Below are 17,610 nucleotides of genomic sequence, written 5' to 3' on the forward strand. Positions count from 1 at the left end.
AAATCTTTAGTCATCAACTTTTTGTGAATTCTTGGAGTACTCTGTTTTTATGAGCTACAGCCAAGTTATGTGGTTATCACCCTGCTTAAGAGTAGTCTGACTTCATGAACCTTCTACACTTACCAGGCAGGTTGACACATCTCAGATACTTCACTGCCCTCATTGCAGAGGCACTCCCAGCCAACCGGGTGAAAAATTAATTCCTCCATTATGTTTAAACATATCAGCAAGGTGACAACCAGAAAAAAGACTTTCAAATCTTTAACCAAAGACAATTGAGAAACTGTGAAATAAAGATACTATTTCTTTCCTTACAGCATTGTTACAACATACAATGCAGTCAGAAAACTATTTAATTTTGTCCTTTCCTCATGATGATTATGATAATTGCCTCTATTAGAACTTTGAAGGAGGTCAGGACTATCAGAATTTTTCTTGGAACATTTCCGTCCGTGACACTGAGTAGGAGCAGTAATTCTTCCAATGTTAATTTTCACAGAAAACTAATCAAAAATTAAAATGAAGGCAGGAGGGAAGCAGACAAATACAAAAAAATCAAAAACCTAACCCAAATCATCATGCCTCACAGGATCCTAAAATTCAGTGGTGGCTATGGAAGCTGCCTGAGGTCCATTGTGGACAATACTGCAAACATGTACTGGCTGAACATGCTATATAGCTATAGATAAGAATAAACAAGATGCTGGGGTACATGTGTAATGAGATAAGGAGAAATACAGAAAATGAAACCAGCATGTGTCAGCTGGGTGGTGCTTTCTCATATGTGCATGTTGCATGTTACACCTCACTTCCAGAAAATGACCTCCAAAGGTGAGTTTTGAAGAAAGCTGCTACACATTATTTGGTATATGTAAAACTGCCCCCATTAAAATTTGAAAAGAGTGAAGTTTGAAAGTTCTTGCTTGGCTCAAGAAAGTTAACTTGTGGGATATACAAAGAAGGCAAAGTTAAGTTCTTATGTCACCCATTTCTCAGGTAAATTCAAAACAAATAAAACTATTTTCCTCCTTCACACATCAATAAATTCTTACCCCACAATACCAGGGAAGTAATGAATTAGTTTTAAAAAGGAGCTGTACTTTTTTTATGAATAAGAACAATAGCCAGTTGCATGTTTGTGCAAACATACTTTACAATATAATTCAGATGTTATCCACCAGGGTAGGAAGGGGAGCCCATGGTAAGGAGGCAGGTGGTTGGTGTGGGGCTTGGGTGAGCCTGGCACTGCTCACTCTAAAACTGGTCCTTTCCTGAGCTACAGTGGCCAGGACTGGTGGCCTGATACCCAAGCCAGAAGCTGCTCTTGCATCTGTGATGCAAATGTGCTGGTGATTTTCTTTCTTGCTTGCTTCCCTAGACCAAGGGGATGCAGACCACTCCCTGCTGTAGCCCTTGGCACCTGGCCTCCAAAGCTGGGTTGCTTGCCAGCTCCACTGGGAATAGCACAGCTGCTGGGATGGAGAGATTGCTAGCTGACTCAGGGCAAACCTTAGTAGTGGTCTTTCTAACTGCTTTTAACCATTCTGTTTTCAACATGTGCTTAGACATCTCAGCTGACTAATAAGTACATCCACAGCCAGAGAAATCCAGAGTGGGTTGGATAACATTCCTCCACCTGAAAGGTCCATTGCACCTGTATTTTCACCTGCTGAGACAATGGTTCCTGCTCTTCCATGTACATGCCCACTAATTTTTTGACACTACATCCCACCAAGGGATCGTTGTTTCCACATCTGCAGCAAATATCTGTGGAAGCTCCTCTCTACCCCAGTAACATCCTTACAGCAGGATCTTTCATCCACCCAACACGTCATGAGCTTGAAAATCTTGTTACACATGATACAGGATGAAAGGTAATGATGATACAGCACAACCAAAACTGTTTGATGTTTAAATTGTTGGCATCAAGGCCGATATTAAAATATTTCTGAAGTGGGACAAGAAGCTGGGTGTATCAACCCATTCTCTGGCCATTATTTGACTGTGAGGTAAACAGGTTTAATTGGGACAGAGAGGAAATGCAGAAAAGCAGCAGTTTTATCTGGCTCTTAAACTTTCACATTTGTGTATGGAAACCATAGCCATGAGAAGAAATAAACAAAAGCAACTGCAGAATTAAGGTTTTATGATGGCATTCAAATAAAAAAAAACCCCAAAACAACATACTAAGCATGGTTTTCTTTAGAGCATCATATATCAAAGAGGGTATAAAATATTTTTTCTTCTAATTTTATATAAAGCCCTTAACTAAAGGCATTTTTCTTGTCTTTCCCTACTTTGCCAAAATTACAATGAGACAAAATAACCTATCTGCCTATGTAGTTTTGGGTTAATTATACCTCCCAAGTTTATCTGGAGAGGATTCTCATAGATTCATGAATTCCTGAATTAGCAAAGGAAAATGTCCCCAACCTGTCCATAATGAAAACCAGTCTTTTCCAAAATGAAGCAAGTGATTTTATTCTTAATTTCTGCAGAGAGTCATCTCATTACAAATGATTGTGTGACAAGCAAATGCTAAGTATTTTTGTTGCACTTTGTCTCACAATAGTATGTAGTTAAAAGTAACAGTTGAAAAGTGCATTATAATTTCTTTAATATATTTAGACACTATGACACGTGGGTTTGCATTTATACGTATGCATGGTCTTGATCTGTCTGTCTATCTATAGCAAATGCTGGGCTATACTGAAAATAAAACAGCTGTTGGAATGCATGAAATATGAACTTCTTTGAGTCCCTCAGAGAGAAGAAAAAGTGCAGGTATTGAGTTAAAGCCTTTGGAGAAACTAAAATATATTAAACCACATAGATATGAAGTAAGAGTGTAAGTTTTAGTTTTAAGTAAGTAGAAATATATCTCAAGTGCCTTAAGAGACTAGTAAAGTGCTAGTAAAAAGCCCTAAAGCCTAATGTTCAGTAGTGCTATGCTTTACAGAATTAACTTAGCTCTAAACATAATGAAAAATAGCTTGCACTTCTAGATAGAACAAATAGTATTATTCACTTACACGGATAATGCTCTATACATAAATTTTAGGTAAAACTGACACTACTTTTATATATTAAGAATTTAGCTTAGATTGATGTAGAAAGAATGTTTCAGAATCGTGTTTTTAGCTGATCGGATGATTTATGAATATAATCCCCTGTGCTGAGGTGAAAGGGTTTAGAACTGGCTAAAATCACCAGTGCACTTACTCATTTATTGCTGTGAGATATAGATTAGGAGGAGGGCAAAACAGGCTCAAAACTTAAAAGGCATGAAGAAAACTTTATTAACAAGATTAAAAGAATAAGAAGCATCAGAATAAAACCTTCAGAACACTTTTCCTCCCCCTGCCTGACTTCTTTTCTTTCCCAACTGACAACATAGAGACAAAACCTGGGATTTTCAATCAGTTACCAGCTCTACAATAGTATTTCATCAGCTCTTGTAGGGAGAGGAGCTTTCTCTTGCCATGCCATGGAGACTTCTCCACAAGAAACAGTTCTCTCGTGGCTTTTCATTTCCACAAATAGAGCTGCCTGGGAAAAATCTGCAATCGTGAAACTCCTCCCATTTTCATAGCCCCTGCAGCTGCGCTTATGGGCCATGTCAACTTATGGGGCATTATTTTAAGGCTGAGCTGTTCAAAAGCAAAGGTTCTCTTCATCTATCTCTGCAATCATCTCTATCTCTGGGAACAGAAGTTTTCTTCTCTCCCTGGGGCCAAAGGATCTTCATTACTCTCTCTGTTCAAGCTTCTCATGGGATCACAGTCTCTTCAGCACCTATTCTGCTTCATCAATGGATACCTCTTCTCACCTCTACAGTTTGAACACTCCATCCCCCCATACTTACTCATGAATTAAAGGGGATATTTTAGTGTATCATAGTCCATCTCCACTGCCTTACCAAAAGAACTTTCAGCCTCAATACTAGGGCATCTCCTCGCTATCCTTCCAGCTGAGACTTGACTCCTTCTTCACTGGCCTTGGTGTCTTCATGTTGTCTTCCTACATATCATCACTCTGTCCTTTTCTTTCCCTTGAGAGAGGATCAAGGTCTGCAGGTCTCATCTGTGCTTGCGGGTTAAAGCTTGCCCAGGCCTGCGGATGGGGATGTGATCTCTGCTGTGGGCAGCAGCCGGAGCTGTTTATGATGGATGATTTTTGGTGGCTGTGTTGGGGAAGGGTGGCTAGGATCTCAGCAGCCAGGCTAGCCCTCAGAGGCAGCACGCCAAAGGCCGATGGCTTCCCGTCCACCTGCCCAGCAGATTCTGGTGAAACCCAGCAGTGACAGAATTTCAGCTGAGCCTTGGGCCAGCCTGGCCTGGCAGCACCACTGGAAAGGCCTCAGTGGGCTTGCTGTGAAGGGCTTGGCCCCCCTGGGAAGGGCCCTGGCCACCCTGCTGGAATGGAACCCAGAGGGCTCCCCGGGAGCAGCCGGCGCCACAGCAGAGCCCAGCCTGGCCTGGCCCCCCTGGGAAGGGCCCTGGCCACCCTGCTGGAATGGAACCCAGAGGGCTCCCCGGGAGCGGCCGGCGCCACAGCAGAGCCCAGCCCGGCCTGGTCTGACCAGGCCGTACTGGCCAAGCAGGGGCCGGCCCCCAGTTACCTGTCCAAGGCTGAGAGAGAGCTTTCCTGGGCTTGTCTGTTTTTAAAATGTGGAATTCAGAGAGGCGGATCCAACTTCTAAATGGTTCAATACGTTGTGAATTCTCAGAACTAGCCAGCTATTGTTTTTTTCTGGGCACAAAGCAGCTTCTCTCAGAAAAATAATTTCCATGGGTGGTTTCTTCCTTCTTCACCAGGTATCAATCAGTGCAAAACCAGCACAAAGAGGAATCACACAGAAAGAAGAAAGAAGAAACTGCTGCAACTGCTTCTGCTGTTGCCATCCAGATCATTGGGACTTTATGCCGGGAAGCCGCTGCTGCTCAGAATACTGGGACTTCCTTCATGCCAGAAAGCTTTTAGCACAGACTTTAATACTCTGAACTCTTTGCCTTCGAGGCTGATAGATTCATACAATAAACAACTTTACAGGAACCAACAACTGCTCATGTCTCTTTGAGACCCCCCCACGAAAAATTCAACAAATGGTGTCCCCATTCTAGGCAGCAATAAGGCTTTAAGCCAATGGTCAAGTCTCTCCAGAGAACTGATTTAAAAGACTGTCTAGACAGAAAACAGAATCCTGGGAGAAAAAGAACCCTGAAATCACAGGTAACATGGATAACAACTGCTGAAAGCAAGCAGACAAACCAGGCACAGGACACCTGGAACCAGCCCAGGAAGAATCACTTACTGCATGACACAGGTGAGCTCTGGAGTAAGCTAAAAATGGGTAATAATATGTCTAAAGAGCAGAAACGTATCTATGACCATTTAAAGTCTTTGCTGATAGATAATGGCTATGAAGTCCCCAATGAAAATCTAAAAGATCTCTTAGTATATGTTCAAAAGCATTTCCTAGAAGTGCAACCGTCCTCTGCTTTTAACAGCTCACTTTGGGATCAAATTGGTGTTAAATTCGTTGATGATACTACCAGAAGGGATAGAACAGCTGCTTCATTATTACCAATTTGGAGATTAATTACAGAACTCTTTTATAAGTCACTTCCTAATCTTGCAAATTCAGAAGCTGTGTCAGTCCCACCCGCGCTGCCTCCGCAAGCCGACGGGGAAATCCGCGATAGCGATGCGATGTTGCAGCTGGATTTCAGCTCCAAGGGGCAGCCGGGACAGGCGGTGGGGCTCTCCTCGGCTCCAGCGGCACGGTTCGTGCCAGCACCGAGCGATTTCCAGCCAGATGCGGCGGGTTCCGTGCCGGTCCCGCTGCTGCCTGACCCGTGCTTGGCGGCGGCGGTGATCCCTTCACGCCCAGCCCTAGGCGACCGCCGGCCGCAAGCAGCCGAGTCCACGGTAGCTCCGTGGTCACTAGATCCAGGCTCGGTGGCGATTCCCCCGTTGATTGTGGCTGTGCAGGGTGACCCCCAGCCGGAGCCAGCGGCACCCCCCATGCCGTTCCTGCCGCCTTTGGCGGACATGGAAACCACCCCAGCGCTCCAGGCTGGGGCAGGCGGGTCCCGGCCACCTGCGGCGAGGTGTCCCGCAGCTGCCATGCAGGTCCTGCCGTCTCCAGTCAGGGACTGCAGCCTAGGAACGCTGCCGAAAAGGTCTCCAGCAGCCCCCTCACCAGCTCTGCCATGCCACGTGGAGCAGCCTGAAGCGGGAGCAAGGCCGGCGCAGCTGTGTGCCATCAGCCCCGCAGCAGTGCCCCCCACACCGAGCTGCGGCAGCACCCCCGTGCCACCCAGGGCTGAGTGCAAACCGGCAAACGGGAGGGGGAAAAGGGGCGGGGAGAGACCCCAGGAAAAAGCGATTGAATATGAGATTGAAGATGGAAACCACCGGACTGTTGTGAGTGAAGGGGCAGATGATGATTGTTTTGTTTCTGAGGAAGAATCAGATTCATCGATTTTAAGTCAAGCAGAATCAAACTGGGAAAGAGACTTATCTCCCCCTGATTCAGAGCACTCTCTGCCTCCGTCTAAGTCAAGGGACCCTCCGAAAAAGACTCAGCATTACTCAGTTAGAAACTGGTCAGCAATCAGAGACAAAGCAATAAAACAAAAAGACTTTGATCTGGCTGAAGAGCTGCTGTTAGCCCGGCCAGTTAGGTGTGGCAGAGGAAATGCTAATCCAAAATGGAAAGCGTTGGATTATGAGGATATTAAGGATTTGAGGAGAGCAGTAAGAGAAAGTGGATTAGGCTCACTGTATTTCAAGCGATTGCTGAAAATAATATATTGTAATGTGGATTTAACACCATATGACTGTCGTTTTCTCTCCTCCATAATATTGACAGATTCACAATACATTTTGTGGGACCTGAAGTGGAGAAAATTTTTGTATAAATTATGCGAAAACTATACTGGGGGCCCCCATGCTGCATTGACACTGGCACATTTAGCAGGAGACCCCCCAAACGACAGGGCTGAAGATCAAGCAGCAGACCTGCCTAGAGCAGTACTTACTGATATCAAAAATGCTGCTTGCAAAGCCCTGCAGCTGACTCAGCCAGTGGGAACTCCTGAAGAGACTTACACAGAAATAAGACAGGGGGTAGCAGAGCCCTATATGGCATTTATTGACCGTCTGGCACAAGCTGTAGAGAGACAGTGTGAAGATGATGTGGCCCGTCCACTTCTGCTTAGCACTCTTGTTTATGCGAGTGCCAATGAAGAGTGCAGAAAGGTTATCCGAGGCTTACCTGATCCTGAACTTGACTTGCCCCAAATGATAGAAGCTTGCAGCATAATCAGTAGCCCTCAACATACAGCTACCATTCATGCAGATACTCTGGGAGAGAGACTTGAAAAAGCTCTCAAAAATCAGGCAGAAGTGAGGGATGAAGAACTTGCAAAAGCCCTCGATGCTGTTGTGAATTCATGTTGTAAATATTGGCTTTTCACAATTATTCTGATAAATATATTATATGCTTTCACTATATTCTTTTCTCTCTTAGCAAGTTATAGGCTTAGATAGGAATTCTGAATGGTAAGGATACGTCTCATCCGGAGAAGGCAAGATAACTCCAACAGGCAAGACAATGGGAGGATCAAGCTGTGGAAAACAGGCTATTATCAGCAGCAGGAAATGGAGAGCAAACTGTTATCAAAAAGCTGGTACCAGGACGTTGGCAAGGGGGAAAGATATGAAGCCCATCCGCTCTCTGAGGAAGTATAAGGGGCCTGGACTCTTATCAACAAGTGACCATCTGCAGCAGAAAGGAAACCAAAAACTCCAAAATAATGCTGACCAGCTAGAATAATGATGACCAGCAAAAATTATGCTGACCAGCAGAAAATAAAATTGAAAAAAAACATGATCCAAGAAGGTGGAACCAGGGAGGGGATATGCTTGAATATGCATTAACCTCTCACAGCAAGGATGGGATAAAAAAGACACTCCTGAGATACCAGGTGTGCTCTTGGCAGCGTGCCAAGGCACCCGGCCTTATCTCTTTGCTTTACTTTATGTCTCTTATTGTCTTTATTAAACATTTTTTAAATTTTACAGGAGTGAACTTCGTTTTTCACAGAAATTGGGGGCTCGTCTCGGATTAAACACCTCGCCCCGGGGAAACCAGGAGATTCCAGGCGGAGGAAGGCGCCTCCTTGCCAGTTTTGGTAATCCGCTTTGGCTCTTCTGGTGTCATCGGTGGTAGCAGGACAACACCCGGAGGACAAGAGAGAGACAAGTAAAGCAAAGAAAAATAAAAAAAAAAATAAAGGTAATAAAGCGCTCCTTCAAAACCCCATAATCTTTCAGGACCTGAACAGGAATTGGTAAGTACTGATCAGGGGGGTGGAAACGGGGGGATGAGTGTGTGTGAATGAGATGCAAGCTGGTTACCCCAGACCTGCGGAGCGAGAGCGGAGTCCATAGTACCGCGGTTCCTATCTTTTGCGAGAAAATAGGCCGGGAATTGGACGAAGCGAAAGAAAAAGGAGTGAGAGAATCTCCCCGGGGTTACTGAGACTGGGGTCTCAGGGAGGGGTTGAACCCCTGGAAAGGAAGGAGTTGGGAGTTCTCCTAAGTCAAATGTACTAGGAGACGGGACAAAAAGGGGATAAAAAAATAATAAATCCCCGGGAATATTGCCAGGTTGAGGGTGCAAACCACGGGAAGTGTGGGATACAATACCCAAGAAAATCTGGGGGGGTTGGCTAACAACATTGAAGGTACCTTATTATTGTATTGTCTTGGTGTGAGTGAAAAATGAGTGAGAAAAACCTATTAAAGAAATGAGAATGCATGTGTGAATGAGAGATCGTGTATAACTGTATCTTGAGGGGGGGGAAGGTGGACTGTAACAAGAACATTGAGAGAGGGATTTGGGGTTTGTTGGTTTTTGTTGGTGGTGCTGTGAAGGGTAATTAGTGTTTTAAAGAAGTGAACTTGTGGTTTGTTTTTTTTAAGGGAGTTAAAATAGGTATTTTAAGGAAGTGAACTGGTGTTTTAAAGGAGTGGAATTGGTATTCTAAAATAGTACAATTGGTGTTCTAAATAGTGGTGCTTAAAGGAGTAGGTTGAAACAGAGAACACTTGGAAAAATGGGACAGAGAACCAGTAAGCTGGCCTTAAGAGAAAAAAGAATTAATAAAATACCAGAGGATATACCTCAAGATAGTCCCCTCGGGATCAAGCTAGCAAATTGGGATTCAGATCCTGATACAAAGGGGAAAGACAAAGTAAAAATGATCCAATTTTGCATGAAGGAGTGGGTAAAAAAGGAAATTAGACCTGATCATGTTTACTGGCCAAAATACGGGTCCTCTGAGGCTTGGATCTGCCAGGTTCTAAATATATTTGTGAATTCAAAAGAGCCATTTAATCCAGAAGAAAGAGAATATGCCTCTTGCTGGCTAGGAAACACAGAACCTCTGGGAGCCAGAGTTTTTAAAGTATCTAAAACTCCAGAGGTTGAGCAAAGAGAAAATAAAAAAAAAATGGGACCCCCTGGATGCTTTACCTCCACCACTGGCACAGGGAGCCCCCCCGCTGCAGCCAGCCGCAGGGGTTCCCCAGCCTCCGGGAATTCCTCCGCCTCCAATGGCGCTGGGAATCCTCTCACCCCCGCTGGTGCTGGGAATTCCACCCGTCCCGGGAACTCCTGCTCCCCCCTTCGAACAGGGGAGTGCGCTGGGTGTCCCGACCCTGGCTTCTGCTCCACCCGCCCTGGCGGCCCCGGCTTCATTGCCGGGCTTCAGCATCCCTGCCCCGGCAGCCCCGGCTTCATTGCCAGGCTCCAGCATCCCTGCCCCGGCAGCCCCGGCTTCATTGCCGGACACCAGCACTCCGGCTGCAGCAGCCCCGGCTTCACTGCCGGACACCAGCATCCCTGCCCCGGCAGCCCCGGCTTCATTGCCAGGCTCCAGCATCCCTGCCCTGGCAGCCCCGGCTTCAGTGCCGGACCCCAGCAGCTCGGCACAGGCGGCCCTGGCTTCACTGCCGGACCCCACCCTCACTCCTTCTGCACTAAGGATCCCAGCTTCCCTGCCGGGCTCTGTTTCTGCCTCTTTTCCTTTGGAGGGTTCAGCGCCTGCCGCCCAGATAACATCTCTTCTTAATGAAGGGGCACCATATCAGAACACAAGGGGAGCAATTAAAGCTCAAAAGCAGCCTGATAATCTCTATGTTACCAACACTAATATAAAACAAGGGAAGGGGGGTGTAAAAACCGATAGACAGGGAGAGTGGAACCAAGAAATCTATTTATTCCCATTACGAGAAGTACCTATGGGAGGAGTCCAGAGGGGAATGGGATTTGTGAATGCTCCTTTGACTTCTACAGAAGTTAGGAATTTCAAAAAGGAGATTAAAGGGCTATTAGAAGACCCTATAGGTACTGCTGAACAATTGGATCAATTCCTAGGGCCTAATATTTTCACTTGGGAAGAAATGCAATCAATAATGAAAATAATATTTTCCCAAGAGGAAAGAGATATGATTAGAACTGCTGGGATAAAAATATGGGAAAGAGAAAACCAACAAGGCCCACCAGGAGAACAGAAATTGCCAACTGCACCTCCTGATTGGAACCAGAATGATGAAGTTGGGAGGGGAAGTATGAATGATTATCGTAATTTGATAATCAAAGGGATAAAGGAGGGAGTGCCCCGAGGGCAAAATGTTAGAAAAGCTTTTGAGGGACAGCAGGGAAAAGAGGAAACCCCAACTGAATGGCTGGAAAGGCTCCGAAAAAATATGAAACAATACACTGGAATAGACCCTGAGTCCCTAGCGGGACAAGCCCTGCTAAGGGTCAATTTTGTCACCTGGGCATGGCCAGATATTAGGAAAAAACTAGAAAAATTGGAGGACTGGTATGACAAACCCTTAAATGATTTATTAAGAGAAGCTCAAAGGGTTTATGTACGGAGAGATGAAGAAAAAGCTAAAGTGGAAGCAAAACTCATGATAGCCACTATGAGGGAAAACACCTTCCAGAAATATCTGAATCAAAAACCCTCAGGAATTCCTCCTAAACACTCAGGGGCTAGAAGTGGGGAAAAGGGAAGAAATAAAAATCCAGCACAATCAAAATTCCCAGGACAACCCAGGAATACCTGTTTTTATTGCAAAAAGGAAGGGCATTTTAAACGAGAATGCCGTCACTTAAGGAGGGATCTAAAGATATTTCAAGAGACACCCCCAGAGGAAGAATAGGGAAGTCAGGGGCTCTATTATTTTTGGGGGGACAAATACCACCTGGAGCCTTTGATAACTTTAAAAGTGGGCCCCCAAGAGGAGAAATTAGAATTTATAGTTGATACTGGGGCAGAAAGGACTTGTGTTGTTAATATTCCAAAGGGATGTGATATAAGTAATGATACTATAAAAGTAACAGGGGCAGAAGGGGAAGGGTTTAAAGTTCCTGTCATTAAAAATGTGGTCATAGAAGGAGAAACAAAAATAGGAATAGGAGATGTTTTACTAGTTCCTGGGGCTGGCAGCAACTTATTGGGAAGGGATTTACAGATACAATTAGGAATTGGGGTTATCCCAGAAGAAGGGAAAATGACAGCCAAAGTGTTAAAACTTGGCCAGGAAGATGAAGAGCAAATTAACAAAGAGGTTTGGGCTGGAAAAGGAAATAGGGGTGGATTGAATATTGACCCCATAAGGGTCACTATTGAAAGGGAAGAATGTCCCATACGTGTACGTCAGTATCCTATTTCTTTGGAGGGGAGAGAAGGCTTAAAGCCAGTAATAGAAGAATTGATAAAGGATGGGACATTGGAACCTTGCAAAGCTCCTCACAACACCCCTATACTCCCAGTAAAGAAATCTGATGGAAATTACAGATTAGTGCAGGATTTAAGGGAGGTTAATAAAAGAACACGAGCCCGTTACCCTGTGGTTCCTAATCCTTATACTCTTTTAAGTAAAGTCCCACCTCAACATCAGTGGTTCAGTGTGGTGGATCTTAAAGATGCTTTCTGGGCCTGCCCACTGGCAGAAGAAAGCCGAGATATTTTTGCCTTTGAATGGGAAGATCCAAATACCGGGAGAAAGCAACAATTAAGATGGACAAAATTACCACAAGGATTCACAGCGTCCCCAAATCTATTCGGGCAAGCCTTAGAAGAGATACTACAAACTTTCCCCACTCCTGTAGGAATACAAATCATCCAATATGTGGATGATCTCCTAATATCAGGAGAAATAGAAGCTGAAGTTAGAGAAGCTACTATAAAACTTCTGAATTTTCTTGGGGAAAAGGGACTCAGAGTATCAAAAGGAAAGTTACAGTTTGTGGAATCAGAGGTAAAATATCTTGGTCACCTGATAAGCAAAGGTAGCAGGAAATTAAATCCTGAAAGAATTGCAGGGATCCTATCCCTTCCTCCTCCCTCTTCAAAGAAAGAGGTTAGGAAACTGCTAGGACTACTGGGATATTGTAGATTGTGGATTGAAGGATACACACAAACAGTAAAATTTTTGTATGAGAAATTGACAGGAGGGGACAATATACGATGGACTAAAGATGATGATGATAAATTAGAACAATTGAAATTGAAACTAGCCTCAGTACCAGCCCTAAGCCTACCCTCCTTAGAAAAACCCTTTCATTTATAAGTTAATGTGGAAAACGGAGTAGCTCCCGGGGTTTTAGTTCAAGAATGGGCGGGGGTGAAGAAACCAATAGCCTTTTTATCCAAATTATTGGATCCAATGAGCCATGGCTGGCCAGTATGTATTCGGGCAATAGCAGCTACTGCTATTTTGGTGGAGGAAAGCCGTAAGCTCACCTTTGGAAGTAAATTAATTGTATGCACACCTCATGCTGTTCGAAATGTGCTAAATCAAAAAGCTGAGAAATGGTTAACAGACTCCAGGATGTTAAAATATGAAGCAATCTTAATTGACAATAATGATTTGACAATAGAAACAAGCAGGAGTCTCAATCCGGCCCAATTTCTGTATGGGGAACCAAAAGATGATTTGGCACATAATTGTCTGGAAATTATACAATGCCAAACTAAAGTTCGGGAAGATTTAGCAGAACAAGCCTTTTTGGAGGGGAAAAAAAGATATGTTGATGGTTCATCCAGATGCTTGCAAGGAAAAAGAATGTCGGGATATGCTGTAGTTGATGGGGAAAATATGCAGACCATTGAAAAAGGAAGTCTACCTTCAAACTGGTCTGCTCAATCTTGTGAATTATATGCTCTAAAAAGAGCACTGTAGCATTTAGCACATAAAAAGGGGACCATCTATACTGATTCAAAGTATGCCTTTGGAGTAATTCATACCTTTGGGAAAATTTGGGAAGAAAGGGGGTTACTAAACTCAAAAGGGAAAGGACTAGTACATGAGGGACTTATTTTAGAAGTTTTAGAAGCGTTAAAACTGCCTGAGGAGATAGCTGTAGTACATATCAAAGGACACCAAAAGGGAATGACACCTGAAATAAGAGGGAATAACTTGATGGATCAGGAGGCTAAAGAGCCGGCAGAAAATGGGGACAAACGAGTAATGTTAATTTTAACCCCAGACAGGGAAGAATTGGAAATCCCTAAATTTAATGAGAAAGAAGAAAAAGAATTACTCAAGATAGGGGGAGAACGGGATCAGTCTGGAAAGTGGAAACTCCCTGATGGGAGACAGTTACTTAATAAGCCACTCACCAGGAAAATATTAGAAGATATGCATCAGAAAACTCATTGGGGTACTCAGGCTTTGTGTGATCACTTTCTAAGGGATTTTTGATGTATTGGAATTTTTGGGGTAGCAAAACAAATAACTGAAAACTGCATAACTTGCCAAAAGGTAAATAGAAAAATAATGAGAAAAACACCATTAGGTGGCCGTGAATTAGCCTTACGGCCGTTCCAAAGTATTCAAGTAGATTTTACTGAACTTCCCCAAGTCCAAAAATGGAAGTTCCTATTGGTAATAGTAGACCACTTAACTCACTGGGTGGAAGCTATTCCCACTGCCAGGGCCACAGCTAATGTGGTGTGTAAAACTCTTTTGGAACAGATTATTCCCAGGTATGGAATGATTAATAAAATAGACTCAGATAGAGGAACACATTTTACATCTAAAGTCTTACAGCAAATAACCCAAACCTTGGGAATAAAATGGGAATTGCATACCCCCTGGCACCCACAAAGTTCAGGCCGGGTGGAAAGAATGAATCAAACTTTAAAGAAGACCTTAACAAAATTAATGATTGAAACCCAGATGTCCTGGGTAAAATGTTTACCCCGGCTCTATTAAGAGTTCGAACACAACCCAGGTCAGACCTGGGAGTGTCACCCTATGAAATGATGTTTGGACTACCCTTTCTTACCACCCAACATGAAACTGCCACTTATGAAGTAGGGGAAATAAGTGTCAGAAAATATGTCACCACAATTGCTAAAACACTTGAAAACTTAAGGCTAAAAGGAATGATCCCTCAAACCACCCCTTTGGAGTTCAAAATTCATAATATTCATCCAGGAGAATGGGTACTGGTAAAGACATGGAAGAAACAATCTTTAACTCCTCAATGGGAAGGTCCTTTTCAGGTACTGCTGACAACGGAGGCTGCAATCCAGATCGGGGAACGAGGGTGGATCCACGCCAGTAGAATCAAGGGACCTGTGAAGAAACCTGAGGAATGGACTATAACTTCTGAACTGGGTGATACCAAATTGACTCTAAAGCGGGGGCTGGGTGGTAATGAACTGGGACAATCCACAGAATCCAAGAGATGAGCAAAGAATCATGCCTAATTGGGAAGTGAGACCAAGCCTGTATCAGTGGTTTCAAGTCCTGCCTGGACAAGTTCTGAGACACCTTCGATATCCACCTTGGGGAGGAATACTCCCACTCCAAACAGGAGGATCGGGGCTGTTTCGGTCGGGAAATCCTCATATTTTTGCTTTGGCCTGTGATCTGTATAAAGAAGGGGGAGAATCACAACTTCCATCAGTGCCACACCATATACCTTGTCTAAATCATCCCAATATGGGACATGCTAGCTGGGTTAAATGTAAGTGTTTAATTTGTGGGAAAAATTGGTATTGCAGCTCACACAATCGGCATTCTTGCTGTAGGGAGTGTCGAGCACAAAATCGATCCTCTGTCCAAACAGAATTGCAGGCAACTGAAATAATAACTCTGCTCTGTGGATGGGAATTACTGGTGCCTGTTGAGTGGGAAATACCTGAAGAACGGTGGGATACTACTGTTAAAAGGTGTCAAAAGAGATTTGCTTGGAAATTACAAAAGAGGAAGTGACAAGGAAATAGGGGGCAAGACCAGATTGGCCTCTATAACTCGCCACCAAGAAGAATATAAAACACCTGCTGTGAGCTGCAACCTCATAGGCAGGATTGGTGGGGGTGTAAGCCATACTGGACCCCTATTATTCCTTCTTCTGTCACTTATCCTTCTCCCTTTTGGGACACCAGCAAAGCCATGTTACAAATGCTATCAAAAGCTTTACATGGAATGACACCGGGGTTTCTTTCTTATTACCCACACCAATATCAATAGTCACTGCTATAACCCATCCAAGTTAAGTACCTGTATACATAAAGAGGAAAAATATTGGATCACAGAAAACTTAGGAGTCAGTGGTACTAGATTGGGAAGCACTTGCCCAAAAGGAGAAAAATGGATTTGTTTCACAGGGGCGGTCAAGGGAAAGACCCAAGATTTGATAAAAGAGCAAGTGATAAGAAAAAACATAAAGCCAACACAGCAACCTAAACCTAACTTAACCTCACGTCAGGACTTGTATGCAAGGCTCAAACAGCAATTAAAAGGAGAAATAGATATCTCAAGACTAGGAAAAAACCTGTTTGTGGATTTAGGGGAAAGGATAAGTAAAGAACTTAACATAACGAACTGTTGGGTCTGTGGAGGAGCTTTAATGACGGAGGAATGGCCATGGAAAGGTAGTAGCATAGGCCCGGTGGAACTCCTTAAGTGGAACCGGACCAATATAAGAGGGGGGAGTTGACCAGAAGGATGAATTCTAAGTTCAACAGTGATAGGGGAGGAATGTTTATGGTGAACTGGTAAGGAATTTATTAAAGAAATAGGGAAAACTCCCTGTAAAAGGTATAAGATTAGCAATGGAACTTCTACATGGTGGATCCCAGAGGAACCAACTCTGTATTGGACTCAAGGAAAAGTAAAAGAAAAGAATTGTGTGTATGATAATCGAACCACACTCTTCAGATGTAATGGTAAAGGGAAAAATCCTTACTCTGGAATCCCAGAAATATCTAAATTTTGGGAAAATATAAATCAACAGAAAAATGACTGTTGGAAGGCACCAGATGGCTTATTTTGGATATGTGGGAAAAGGGCATACCCAAAGCTCCCTTCACAATGGAAAGGGAGTTGTACTCTGGGAATCATTCAACCAGGATTCTTCCTTTTGCCAGGACCAGATGTGGATCAATTGGGAGTGCTGGTTTATGAGGACCTAAAAAGAAATAAAAGGGAATTGTTTGGAGGACCTCAAAAATGGAGAGATGAGGAATGGCCCCCTGAACGCATACTAGAAACATATGGACCAGCTACTTGGGCACAAGATGGAAGCTGGGGATATCGAACCCCAATTTACATGCTAAATCGCATTATAAGACTCCAAGCTGTGGTAGAAATCATAACCAATGAAACAGCTGGGGCTATGGAATTAATAGTCAGTCAGCAACGCCAAGCCAGAGCTGCAATATATCAGAATAGACTGGCTTTGGACTATCTATTGGCTGAAGAAAGGGGTGTTTGCGGGAAATTTAATACATCAGATTGTTGTTTGCAAATTGATGACAATGGAAATGCCGTTCTAGATATTGCCAAGAACATCAGAAAAATAGCCCATGTGCCAGTCCAAAAATGGGAGTCAATGATGACCACTAATTGGAGGAATAACCTGTTGGGGACAGAATGGTGGAAGAAGCTAGGTTTCTTCCTCCTATGCACTACAGCTGGTTTAATATTCCTTCCTTGTCTAATCCCCTGTTTCATCCAACTAATCACCAAAGTGGTGCAGGGCATGCAAATAGTAGCAATGCCTACAGAACCAAAATTGGCTACATCTGGAACGGCACAAAAAATCATGGTATTAAGAAAACAAAATAATGTGAAAGATCCATTGGAAGAAGCTAAACTGATTTGTGAGAAAAATGAACGAGTGCTAGAAGCTAGAAAACAAGAATTATTGCTCAAGCCAAATGATTTATAAAAAAAATAAAAGGAGGGCTTGTTGTGAATTCATGTTGTAAATATTGGCTTTTCACAATTATTCTGATAAATATATTATATGCTTTCACTATATTCTTTTCTCTCTTAGCAAGTTATAGGCTTAGATAGGAATTCTGAATGGTAAGATACGTCTCATCCGGAGAAGGCAAGATAACTCCAACAGGCAAGACAATGGGAGGATCAAGCTGTGGAAAACAGGCTATTATCAGCAGCAGGAAATGGAGAGCAAACTGTTATCAAAAAGCTGGTACCAGGACGTTGGCAAGGGGGAAAGATATGAAGCCCATCCGCTCTCTGAGGAAGTATAAGGGGCCTGGG

At 43.7% G+C, this 17,610-nt stretch overlaps 1 long non-coding RNA gene across 1 annotated transcript in view; it reads left to right on the forward strand.

Annotated features, from left to right (window-relative positions):
• Positions 1-2,728: 2,728 nt before the first annotated feature.
• The window catches only part of LOC147653981 (uncharacterized), a 28,550-nt gene continuing 13,668 nt past the window's right edge, over positions 2,729-17,610 (forward strand). Inside the window, exon 1 of the long non-coding RNA XR_015284177.1 lies at positions 2,729-3,180. This is a non-coding gene — a long non-coding RNA (uncharacterized LOC147653981). The remainder of the gene's footprint in view (positions 3,181-17,610) is intronic.

This window comes from Cyanistes caeruleus, chromosome 3 (genome assembly GCF_971803275.1).
Source record: "Cyanistes caeruleus chromosome 3, bCyaCae1.hap1.1, whole genome shotgun sequence".
NCBI lineage: Eukaryota > Metazoa > Chordata > Aves > Passeriformes > Paridae > Cyanistes > Cyanistes caeruleus.